Source organism: Poromitra crassiceps, assembly GCF_964638095.1.
Source record: "Poromitra crassiceps genome assembly, chromosome: 4".
Taxonomy (NCBI): domain Eukaryota; kingdom Metazoa; phylum Chordata; class Actinopteri; order Beryciformes; family Melamphaidae; genus Poromitra; species Poromitra crassiceps.
This window is the reverse complement of record NC_139626.1, coordinates 12,008,926-12,022,608: the sequence shown is the minus strand read 5'-3', so window position 1 is coordinate 12,022,608 and position 13,683 is coordinate 12,008,926.

Genomic DNA, 13,683 nt, shown 5'->3' with positions numbered 1-13,683 from the left:
GGAGAGGAGCAGGGGTCAGATGGGAGAGGAGCAGGGGTCAGAGGGGAGAGGAGCAGGGGGTCAGAGGGGAGAGGAGCAGGGGTCAGAGGGGAGAGGAGGAGAGGAGCAGAGGGAGAGGAGCAGAGGGTCAGAGGGAGAGGAGCAGAGGGTCAGAGGGAGAGGAGCAGAGGGTCAGAGGGGAGAGGAGGAGAGGAGCAGGGGGTCAGAGGGGCGAGGAGCAGGGGTCAGAGGGGAGAGGAGGAGAGGAGCAGGGGTCAGAGGGGCGAGGAGCAGGGGTCAGAGGGGAGAGGAGGAGAGGAGCAGGGGTCAGAGGGGGGAGGAGCAGGGGTCAGAGGGGCGAGGAGCAGGGGGTCAGAGGGGAGAAGAGGAGAGGAGCAGGGGTCAGAGGGAGAGGAGCAGAGGGTCAGAGGGGAGAGGAGGAGAGGAGCAGGGGGTCAGAGGGGCGAGGAGCAGGGGTCAGAGGGGAGAGGAGGAGAGGAGCAGGGGTCAGAGGGGGGAGGAGCAGGGGTCAGAGGGGAGAGGAGGAGAGGAGCAGGGGTCAGAGGGGGGAGGAGCAGGGGTCAGAGGGGAGAGGAGGAGAGGAGCAGGGGGTCAGAGGGGCGAGGAGCAGGGGTCAGAGGGGAGAGGAGGAGAGGAGCAGGGGTCAGAGGGGCGAGGAGCAGGGGTCAGAGGGGAGAGGAGGAGAGGAGCAGGGGTCAGAGGGGGGAGGAGCAGGGGTCAGAGGGGCGAGGAGCAGGGGGTCAGAGGGGAGAAGAGGAGAGGAGCAGGGGTCAGAGGGGAGAGGAGCAGGGGTCAGAGGGGAGAGGAGGAGAGGAGCAGGGGTCAGAGGGGAGAAGAGGAGAGGAGCAGGGGTCAGAGGGGAGAGGAGGAGAGGAGCAGGGGGTCAGAGGGGCGAGGAGCAGGGGTCAGAGGGGAGAGGAGGAGAGAAGCAGGGGGTCAGAGGGGCGAGGAGCAGGGGTCAGAGGGGAGAGGAGGAGAGGAGCAGGGGGTCAGAGGGGAGAGGAGCAGGGGGTCAGAGGGGAGAGGAGCAGGGGTCAGAGGGGAGAGGAGGAGAGGAGCAGGGGGTCAGAGGGGCGAGGAGCAGGGGGTCAGAGGGGAGAGGAGCAGGGGGTCAGAGGGTCAGAGGGAGAGGAGCAGAGGGTCAGAGGGAGAGGAGCAGGGGGTCAGAGGGTCAGAGGGAGAGGAGGAGAGGAGCAGAGGGTCAGAGGGAGAGGAGGAGAGGAGCAGAGGGTCAGAGGGAGAGGAGGAGAGGAGCAGAGGGTCAGAGGGAGAAGAGGAGAGGAGCAGAGGGTCAGAGGGGAGAGGAGGAGAGGAGCAGAGGGTCAGAGGGAGAGGAGCAGAGGGTCAGAGGGGAGAGGAGCAGGGGTCAGAAGGGAGAGGAGGAGAGGAGCAGGGGGAGAGGAGCAGAGGGTCAGAGGGGAGAGGAGCAGGGGTCAGAAGGGAGAGGAGGAGAGGAGCAGGGGGTCAGAGGGGCGAGGAGCAGGGGTCAGAGGGGAGAAGAGGAGAGGAGCAGGGGTCACAGGGGAGAGGAGCAGAGGGTCAGAGGGGAGAGGAGGAGAGGAGCAGGGGTCAGAGGGGAGAGGAGCAGAGGAACAGGGGGTTAGAGGGGAGAGGAGGAGAGGAGCAGGGGGTCAGAGGGGAGAGGAGCAGGGGTTAGAGGGGAGAGGAGCAGGGGGTCAGAGGGGAGAGGAGCAGGGGTCAGAGGGGAGAGGAGCAGGGGTCAGAGGGGAGAGGAGCAGGGGGTCAGAGGGGAGAGGAGCAGGGGTCAGAGGAGAGAGGAGCAGGGGGTCAGAGGGGAGAGGAGGAGAGGAGCAGGGGTCAGAGGGGAGAGGAGCAGAGGAGCAGGGGTCAGAGGGGAGAGGAGGAGAGGAGCAGGGGGTCAGAGGGGAGAGGAGCAGGGGGTCAGAGGGGAGAGGAGCAGGGGTCAGAGGGGAGAGGAGGAGAGGAGCAGGGGGTCAGAGGGGAGAGGAGCAGGGGGTCAGAGGGGAGAGGAGCAGGGGGTCAGAGGGGAGAGGAGGAGAGGAGCAGGGGGTCAGAGGGGAGAGGAGCAGGGGTCAGAAGGGAGAGGAGGAGAGGAGCAGGGGTCAGAGGGGAGAGGAGCAGGGGGTCAGAGGGGAGAGGAGGAGAGGAGCAGGGGGTCAGAGGGGAGAGGAGCAGGGCGTCAGAGGGGAGAGGAGCAGAGGTCAGAGGGGAGAGGAGGAGAGGAGCAGGGGTCAGAGGGGAGAGGAGCAGAGGTCAGAGGGGAGAGGAGGAGAGGAGCAGGGGTCAGGGGAGAGGAGCAGAGGAGCAGGGGGTCAGAGGGGAGAGGAGCAGGGGGTCAGTGGGGAGAGGAGCAGGGGTCAGAGGGGAGAGGAGGAGAGGAGCAGGGGTCAGAGGGGAGAGGAGCAGGGGGTCAGAGGGGAGAGGAGGAGAGGAAGTGGAGGAGGGGGCAGTGAGAGGGGAGACTCAGCCATGATGTAACTGTGACTGCGCTGTGGGATGGGTGCCAGGGCATGGGTGCATATGGGTGCCAGGGCATGGGTGCATATGGGTGCACAGATTGGTAAGTGAGAGATTGTCATCAACTGAGAGGCATTTTGAAATACAATGAAATCTGACTTATTACTCAACATGGTGATGGAAAACCATTTGTGCTTGCTCTTTTGCATTCCAACCTCTCTCTCTCCCTCCCTCTCTCTCTTCCCCTCTCTCTCCCCCTCTCTTCCTCCCTCTGTCTTCCCCTCTCTCTCCCTCCCTCTCTTTCTTCCCCTCTCTCTCCCCCTCTGTCTTCCCCTCTCTCTCCCTTCCTCACTCTTCCCCTCTCTCTCTCTCCCTCCCTCTCTCTCTCCCTCCCTCTCTCTTCCCCTCTCCCTCTCACCCTCTCTCTCTCCCTGCCTCTCTTCCTCTCTCTCTCTCTCTTCCCCTCTCCCTCTCCCCTCTCTCTCCCTGCCTCTCTCTTCCCCCCTCTCTCTCTCCCTCCCTCTCTCTTCTCCCTCTCCCCCTCTCTCTCCCTGACTCTCTTCCCCTCTCTGTTAGGATGATGTCATCATTCCTACTGTGATGTCATAGTTCACTCACTGATGATGTCATAACACAAGGTGATGTCATATTCGGGACCTATAAAGGTTCGGTTCTGCAGGTCCTCTGCAGTTGTTCATAGATTCATCTTGCGACAACACTCTGCAACAGTTCCCAGCCTTCGAACCTTGCAGACTCAGCTATCAAGGGCTACAGCGTTCCTAGTATCGAGACTTCAGTTACCAAGTGTGTCTTGGACATCTAGTATCCGCACGTAAATCCACCAGTCTCACAGCATGCCTAACACTCTCCCTCTCCCCCTCTCTCTCTCTCTCTCCCTCCCTCTCTCTTCCCTTCTCTCTCCCTCCCTCTCTCTACCTCTCTCCCTCTCTCTCTCCCTCACTAGACTATCCATCAGCTGCTTGCTGGGATCCCGTTGCATGTGAAGTGTTTTCATCATATTGGTGTTGTTATTTTCTCTCCTCGCCGCCTCCCTCGTTCACTGGCCGGGGAGATATTTTCACCTTTTAATAGCCTACAGTTCCGGCTATAGCAAATCAATAGAGCCACAGCATTGTGCTGGCGTGGCTATCAGGCTAAGAAAGAGTGTCTCTGTGCGGTGTGGAGCTATACTCTCAACCTGAGGCCCAAGAGGATGTTGAGATGTGTGTCTCTAACCGGTGAACTTCTGCCTTGTGTATATATATATTTTTTTTGCAGGCCAGGCCAGGCCACCAGGAAACGGCCCGTCGCTCCCGATGGTGCAGTCCGCGCCTGACTGTCCTTAATACCCTAGAAGACTTGTCGAAACGGTAATTGATTCAAAAGATATATTTTTGCATCATGGCTATGACTCGAGTGTGACTTCCTTTCTCCACCGAATCCCAACCCTGTTCCTTGCTGCTCCTTTGTGAAGGGGGACGCATGCAGGGGCTTCCGGTGTCAGGAGGTGTCACCTTCCATCTTTCCATACAGTGACCTTCTGAGGTGACACGTTTGGCTTGGCTTGGGCCTCCGTCCGTGTGTGTGTGTGTGTGTGTGTGTGTGTGTATGTGTGTGTGTGTGTGTGTGTGTGTGTGTGTGTGTGTGTATTGTTCTCACTCCGTGTGCCAATGCCTCACGTGCGGTGACGGCTGCTTTTGAGCTGGAGAGAGCAGGAAGAGGAGAGAAGGTCAAGAATTCTGATTCTGTCAGCCGCTCGTTTTCAATCAAGACCCAAGGTATCATTTAGAAAAGAATGACGCTAGCACCAATACCAGCACCATTAAAGTGATAACAATATATTTATTTTTTTTACATTTTGACTCCTTCACATACAGCGCAATCGCCGATCACGCGTGCCACATTAAAGAACACTTGCGGTGATTGGCTGCGAGAAAAACCACACACATTTGTTCTAGATCTGTGTACAAAAAGGAACAAAATAAATGCAGGTATCGTTTGACTGGAGACGTTTCTATACTACTTGGATCACATGTTTGTTTCCTGCTGTTGTTTGCCGGATCTCATCAACTGCATCACAGCATCCAGTCATTATGGCTGGGTGCGGTACAGTATACTTGCTGGGATGATGCATTGCAATGTTCTGTTTCTCTACATTTCAAACCTGCTGCAACACCAACATGTCATCATACCCAAATGACAGAAGGATTTGATTTCCAATGTCTCCAAAAATGACCTAGCCTATATGAGCAAAACGGTACGTGCAGGTGATACGCCTACGCCTGGGACATGATTTGATTTGAAACACGTCATGCCGGGTTAATGTTTTTTGTTTGTTTTATGTTTAAACGTCGTTATATGTTTAGGCAACTCAAACAACTTCAGTTATATTTAGCCAACTGAAATAACTTGGTTAAAGTGATGGTTTGGGTTACGGTTCAAAACAGAACACGTCGGGAGGTGACCCAGGTCTCTCGCGATGAGGAAGTGAAAGATGAGGAAGTTATCGATCCACCAATCATCACACCCCTTCACCCATAAGGACCAATTATGCTCCATTTTCATAAGAAAATAAATGCGTCCGTTTCAAACAGTGTAATCGTCACTGCCCACATACTTCCATGCGTCTTTCACGTTGGTATCATGTTAAGCAATACATCCACTAGCGAGCAGTAGAGAGTCAAATGTGTGAGTGTGTGAGCGTTCAGAAAACGTGCAGAATTACCCACAAAATGAATGCAGGGTACAGACAGAAAGCTCCGTATATGAAATATACATTAAATATGTATCCAGATTTAACATAGAGTATAATTGGGCCATTACGTGTCAGCGAGCTATTTCAATATCAGACTGTCGTTACATTCCTGGCTACTTCCTGGTTACAGCACTGCGCGCATGCACTTACTCGACGACCACAAGGGGTCGCATTTGTAAACATTGGTCGTTTTGACCCCCTTGATAATCGACCAATGTCATTGTTTTCCTTGTGAGGACGGGGTGATTATTTGCCTTCTATACAGCCCGCAAAACCACTAGTGTACACATCCTTTATGTGCCTACAGATGCTTTTACTACAGCACGCTATGTGCAGATTCATAATGCCCAGCACGCACGCACAAGCACACACACACACACACACACACACACACACACACACACACACACACACACACACACACACACACACACACACACACACACACACACACACACACACACACACACACACACACACCATTTATGATGATTGACTATTGTATTTACTTCTGTGCTTGAGTGTTTTTTTAATCTGCTGGTCTCAGCAACGCAATTGTGTTAGATATTGATGCAATGCTCTTCACGCCTTTATGGAGTGTAAAATTAACGAGCTGTCGGCCATGTGTATGTGAGATGAAATGTTATGTGTGTATCTGTCTGGTTGTGTGTGTCTGTGCGTGTGTGTCTGTGCGTGCGTGTGTGTGTGTGTGTGTGTGTGTGTGCGTGTGTGTGTGTGTGCGTATGCATGTGTGTGTGTGTGTGTGTGCGTGTGTGTGTGTGTGTGTGTGTGTGTGTGTGTGTGTGTGTGCGTATGCGTGTGTGTGTGTGTGTGTGTGTGTGTGTGTGCGTGTGTGCGTCTGTGTGTGTGTGTGTGTGTGTGTGTGCTTGTGTGAGAGTGCATGATTCATTGATGGTGGGCGTTGGGAGAGCTGCTGCTCTGCATGCTAAACCGACGCCACAGGCTGTGTGGGGCCAGCGTGCACCGAGCGCACCGCAGGGACGGAGAAGCTGGATCACGGTCGTCTGGCCAACAACAGCACTCCACACTTCCATCTAGATCACAACATCACATGACAACAGCACTCCACACTTCCATCTAGATCACAACATCACATGACAACAGCACTCCACACTTCCATCTAGATCACAACATCACATGACAACAGCACTCCACACTTCCATCTAGATCACAACATCACATGACAACAGCACTCCACACTTCCATCTAGATCACAACATCACATGACAACAGCACTCCACACTTCCATCTAGATCACAACATCACATGACAACAGCACTCCACACTTCCATCTAGATCACAACATCACATGACAACAGCACTCCACACTTCCATCCAGATCACAACATCACATGACAACAGCACTCCACACTTCCATCTAGATCACAACATCACATGACAACAGCACTCCAAACAAAAGACATGCATTTACATCTAGATCACAACATCACATGACAACAGCACTCCAAAGACATGCATTTACATCTAGATTACATCACGTGTCTAACCAGGCACCATTGACTTCAATGGTGCCTGGTTTTCTCCCTGTGTGTTACGTATATGGACAAACATCACCTGTGTTTCAACTGGCATGAGTCCCTCATGTTGTCATCTACAGTACTCAGCCTCATGATGAGGGTGAGTACAGTAGGGTGAGTAGATGACAACAGAATTTTTCATTTTTGAGTCAACTGTTCCTTTAAGCATTTTTCCATGTCCATTTGTCAAAGCTAGCTTAGCAGTCATTCAATCCACTGTACAGCCCTGTTAGCTGTTAGCTGCCCTGTTAGCTGTCCTGTTCATCATACAAAAAAACGAATCTGCAATTAGGACAATTGCTCCCACTCTAAATGTGTGACTTGAAGGCAAACAGCACATTGAGTAGGCTGCAATGCTCGATGAAAGCTGCCACTGTTGAATGCAGGAGGTGTTCTGCTGTGTGGGATGAATAAAACATCAGAGCACCTTGTTTACTTCCATCCTTCAAGCGTAACTCCTTCTTTACATCATTGAATTCCAGCCCGTTGGAGGCGCTGCATCTAATTGAACTGCTACCCATTCACCAGGGAATGATGTGTTTCTGTCCCTCGCGGCACTCTGATCCTGCTAGGGGCGGAGCTCTCATCCTGCGAGGGGCGGAGCTCTCCTGGATCACGCAGGACGAATGCTGAGTGCGCTGGCTAAAGGTTAGGGTCAGTGTTTCAATCGTGTCTGTGGTTATAAAGTGGTGTGCTTGCATCGCCGTCCTCTTCTAGCTTGAGAATCTTAAGCTTCTTCGCCTCTCTCTCTGTCTGAATGTGTGAGAAGCTGGCTCACTCCCGAGGGGGCCGTTCTGGTACCCTCATCGCATTACAGGACAGGATAAATATGTCGGAAGTGATTTTTTTTCATCAGCCTTTTACTTCTTCTTCACCACCTGCCATTACCAGAAACCAAAATCTTTATAGCTTCCTTTGTGCTGGAAGAACAGCACCCCTTTTCTTTTTGTGCCATAAAGCAATCCAGCAGATTTCCTGCCAAATCCAAAATGGTGGCACACGCAATGAGTTGAGGCTGCAAATCTTGTCAGTGATGATCTCGTTCATTTACGGTAATCATATAGTATTGTCTCAAAATGAACGTAGCATCTTTAACATCTAGCAAATCCTGTATATTTAAACAGAATATCAACTCATCCGTTTTTGGCCCAGTTGTTAGAGACACACTTCATATAACTAGAAGGTTGCAGGTTCAAGTTCTGCCATTGCCAACATGAGGCCATCAACAGCAATGTATCTTGTCAAAGTGTCCTTGAGCAAGACACTGAACCCCTCCCGGTTCACTCTTTGGTGGAGTGTCAAATGCATAACAAGTCAATTAGATAGGTTCATTGTCAAAGAGACTATTCTGTAGTTTAAGGTCACATGGCTCATTCCTGTAAAAGCTTGAGCGGCCATCAGCAGCCATGTATCCTGTCAAAGAGTCCTTGAGCACAGGCAGGCGGCCCGGTGCCGCCACCTGCTCGTTCACCGCGACCTGCTCGTTCAAGCCCAGATCGAGAAGATCGTCCGCTCAATGCCTCAAATGTAAATGCAGCACAGTTCAGATCTGTTACTATTTCCATGAGCTCATTTCAATTTCTCCCCCCACTATTCAGCCCATCGAGGTCGCATAAAGACGCGATAAAGAAGAAAATATATAGGGCAGAAAAACAACAGTAAGATGATCTCTTGTTTTGGAGGAAGAAGGATGTGACGGAGAAAGAGGTTACAGTCCCTGTGGAATGAATGAGAGCAGCCATACTCACACCACCGAGTGTGTGTGTGTGTGTGTGTGTGTGTGTGTGTGTGTGTGTGTGTGTCCTCGTTACACAGTGACTGACAGCAGGTTTTAAGTGAACAGGAGAGAAACCAGAGCTGAGGAGGTCAACAGACACTGCGGGGATCACTGGCTCAGGTTGATTGGGTCAGTGTTTCCACTCACGCCTCGCTGTCCCTCCACAGACCACGCTGCTAGAAGCCACCCCAACAAATCATTCAACCTAGTATTGACTCTTATTATGTTATGCAACATGTTAGTTACACTGTTCAGAGTCTGAACTCACCACAACATGTTACATTGTATAGAGTCAGAACTCACAACAACATGTTACATTGTTTAGAGTCAGAACTCACAACAACATGTTACATTGTTTAGAGTCAGAACTCACCACACCATGTTACATTGTTTAGAGTCAGAACTCACGACAACATGTTACATTGTTTAGAGTCAGAACTCACCACAACATGTTACATTGTTTAGAGTCAGAACTCACCACACCATGTTACATTGTTTAGAGTCAGAACTCACGACAACATGTTACATTGTTTAGAGTCAGAACTCACCAACAGTGTTTCCCACAGGATTTTGAGAATTTGTGGTGGGTGACCGCAGACCCCCTCGGGGGGTGCGGGGGCATGCCCCCCCGCAAGATTTTTTTAAACATTTTAAAGTAAAATGCATGAATTTTGTGTACTTTGAGAAAGCTTAAGAGCAAAATTAAAAGGCTAGATCTATGAAGAACATGTCATCATTACTGTGCTGTGGGTTTACAAAGACAAACTAAATTTCTCCCTATAGGTCAGGGATACTCAACTTGCTTTGCCACTTTCGTGAAATGATAGAAGGCGAGGGGCCAGTTAATAAACAAACAATATACATTTTTCTGTAGCGGATTGTAGGTTTTTGGGGTGTCAGCCGGAGTTTAGGCTGACAGTGTTGTGCACACCGGATAGTTAGTTAGGTTAAGTTAGTTGGGTTAAGTACATACATAAGTGCCTGGGTAGCGAGCAGATGGCGGTATTTGACAATTTAGCAGCTAAATCATAGATTATTGAAAGATATTCCATATTCCAGACTGAAATGCTATAACAGAAGTATTGGCCAGAATGACATGAACATTTATTGGACACTTATTCAGCGGATATCTTGCATGTTGCGTTCAGGTGCACTGTAAAAAATTTTTTTTTTTTTTTTTTGTCAACTTATTGTGGCGGTCAAAATATTATTGTGGCGGCCCGCCCACAAATTCCTTTATGTATGGGAAACACTACATGTTACATTGTTTAGTCAGAACTCACCACAATATGTTACATTGTTTAGAGTCAGAACTCACCACAACATGTTACATTGTTTAGAGTCAGAACTCACCACACCATGTTACATTGTTTAGAGTCAGAACTCACCACAACATGTTACATTGTTTAGAGTCAGAACTCACCACAACATGTTACATTGTTTAGAGTCAGAACTCACCACAACATGTTACATTGTTTAGAGTCAGAACTCACCACAACATGTTACATTGTTTAGAGTCAGAACTCACCACAACATGTTACATTGTTTAGAGTCAGAACTCACCACAACATGTTACATTGTTTAGAGTCAGAACTCACCACAACATGTTACATTGTTTAGAGTCAGAACTCACCACAGAGACATTTCACACCATGGGACGAGGGTGAGAGGCAGTCGAGACAAGTTCAGGGCTCACAGGCAAACAGGCAATTTGTGAGCAAGACGAGCATAAGCAAATATACATATCCATGGATGTGAGCATGCTCGAGGAGGCACACACACACACACACACACACACACACACACACACACACACACACACACACACACACACACACACAGGCTACACAGAGAAACAAACAGTATCTCATTATATCCCTCTTGTGCCCTGCAGGAATCTGAATATTTAGACGGTTGTCCCGAGGTGGTTGCAAGGTGTGTGTGTGTGTGTGTTTGTGCATGCGTGCATGCCTACCTGCCTGTGAGCGTGCGTGTGCTCGTGCGTGCACGTACGTGTGTGTGTGTGTTAGGTAGCAAATTATTTTGGGCCCTGAGGACGAAGTCGATGCCAGGCCTCAGGGTTTGCGTGTGTGTGTGGTGTCTTTTAGTGCATAGCTAAGCATGTAAAAGAAGCAGTGTGTGTGAGTTTATTGGTGGTGGAGGACATCACATATGACCCCGTGTTCCTCTGAGTGTGTGTGAGTTTATTGGTGGTGGACATCACATATGACCCCATGTTCCTCTGCGTGTGTGTGAGTTTATTGGTGGTGGAGGACATCACATATGACCCCATGTTCCTCTGAGTGTGTGTGAGTTTATTGGTGGTGGAGGACATCACATATGACCCCATGTTCCTCTGAGTGTGTGTGAGTTCATTGGTGGAGGACATCACATATGACCCCGTGTTCCTCTGAGTGTGTGTGAGTTTATTGGTGGAGGAGGACATCACATATGACCCCGTGTTCCTCTGAGTGTGTGTGAGTTTATTGGTGGTGGAGGACATCACATATGACTCTGTGTTCCTCTGAGTGTGTGTGAGTTTATTGGTGGTGGACATCACATATGACCCCATGTTCCTCTGAGTGTGTGTGAGTTTATTGGTGGTGGAGGACATCACATATGACCCCATGTTCCTCTGAGTGTGTGTGAGTTTATTGGTGGTGGAGGACATCACATATGACCCCATGTTCCTCTGAGTGTGTGTGAGTTTATTGGTGGTGGACATCACATATGACCCCGTGTTCCTCTGAGTGTGTGTGAGTTTATTGGTGGTGGAGGACATCACATATGACCCCGTGTTCCTCTGAGTGTGTGTGAGTTTATTGGTGGTGGAGGACATCACATATGACCCCATGTTCCTCTGAGTGTGTGTGAGTTCATTGGTGGAGGACATCACATATGACCCCGTGTTCCTCTGAGTGTGTGTGAGTTCATTGGTGGAGGACATCACATATGACCCCATGTTCCTCTGAGTGTGTGTGAGTTCATTGGTGGAGGACATCACATATGACCCCACCTTCCTCTGAGTGTGTGTGAGTTCATTGGTGGAGGACATCACATATGACCCCATGTTCATCTGCCAGCATCCAAAAATAGAGCGGCACTTGTGTTGACCTCTTGTTGATAAATTAATCAAAGGGTAAAAGTCATGAATGTGTGTCTATCTTAATATCTTCTCTCATCTCTTCCTCGCCTCCTTCCTTCACACTCTCTTCACCTACTGTATAATACTCTGTTCCTGGGGCTGCAATTAACAATTATTTATTATCGATTAATCCGTCGATTATTTTCTCGGCTAATCGATTTGTCGTTTTGTCTATAAAATGTCACAGAAGATGAAAAATGTCGATCATTTTCGCCCCAAAGCCCATGATGACGTCCTCAAATGCCTTCCTTTGTCCTGATCAACAGTCCACAACCCAGATAATCACATTTACCATCACAGAAGACTAAAGAAACAAGAAAATATTCACATTTAGAAAACTGGAACCAGAGCTCGCCCCCCTTAAAAATGAGTCTAAACAATGAATCCATTATAAAAAAAAATACTTGGTGTTTAACTCTCTGTCGAGCAACTAATCGATTAATCGACTACTTGTTGCAACTTGAGTTCCCTCTCCATGTGAAATTTCCCCTCTCTTCTCTCTCTGTTTCTCTCTCTGAGTGTCGCTCTCTTCTCTCTCTCTGAGTGTCTATGTCGCTCGCTCCATATTTGCTGTGGCAGCTGTAGTTGCTCTTTTTAATTTTAGTGGGCCTGTTGGCTGCCTGGTGATTAATTGGATGGCGGCGCTCGGGTTGTAAATAGATGTTCTATTCTCATGCTTGTTTTCCCGGGTTAAGAGACCACGCAGCTGATCAGAATACACGCCGATCAGAATACACGCTCAACAACACAAAACACAGCAGGTGCTCGAAAGCCCGGGGTTAACACAAATGCACTCGGGCGTGTGTGTCTGCATCCACTGACAGACTAGATGCAGTGAGACTATGAAGGCGAACACTCGTGGATTTCAGCGATGCACGTTAATGTATTCTCGTCCATTCCTGGCTGTTATCACGTATCCAGTGTCCAGAAGGTGTTGTTCCTGAGTCACGACCCTGAATGTACAGTACCAGTCTGTCCCGTCTCATGGCTACAGTACGAGCGAAGAGCGGTATCCACTTTCAAAGTCGAGCAATTCACGCCAGCACAAGCCGCTGTCCGTCAGCAAGCCGCCCTTAATCCTCCATGACAGAAGGATTGGTCATTCTGTAACTAAACTGCTGTATTAAATGAATGAGTCATGAGAACATAGACACATAAATCATCCATGTGTGCCTGCTAGCTCATTAGCTACTGCGCTGCATGCTAAAGTCCAAAACACACAACGGAGCGTTGTATGATGCCCGTCGTATGACGACGTGAGGTGGCGACGCTGGACATAGGGCCGTGGTGTGAAGTGTCGCGGGGATGACTGATCCGCGTCACATGACCCGTGTGTGTCACATGACACAGTGTGTTCTGTACACATAGAACGGATTGCCAGACTCGCCGCCCCTGCAACACTTCACACACCACAGTCCTATTTCCAGAGCCGCCGCCTCGCGTTGTCTCGTTGTCCCACGCTGTAGCTGCTTATCCACGTCGGTGTATCTTTTCCACGCTCCCATTCATGTGTATTGGAGGCAGCCGTGCAATGCATTGTGGGGCAGGCGGAGAGTTGTGCGAGCCAGGGGCGTGCACCACTCGCCTGCTCGTTTGCATAAACGACAGCGTCAGATACTTTATGCAAATGAGCTGCGTGTCCCGAGCCTCCCTGCCCTCCCTGCCCTCCCGAACGATCGTGTCCCATCTTTCAAAGGAACCGTTGTAAACCCAAAACAAAGGCAGCGGGAGACACAGCATGGCCTGTAGGCATCAAGTGCGATCACAAACACATTTCGCAGAGTTGTTTTCATATAGGAAGAGAAAGTTTCAAATTTGCCGCCATGTTTCCCCTCCACGTCAAGACGCTGTTCATCCATTCGGCCAATCAGGGCCACAGACGGCCCTGATTGGACGAACGCTGCTGTTCGTCCAATCAGGCGCAGCAAGGAACAAATATCGAAGCACCATGCATATGGGCCACCGACATCTCCATGACAGCCAGGTCCACAGCTGAAGATAGCCATTG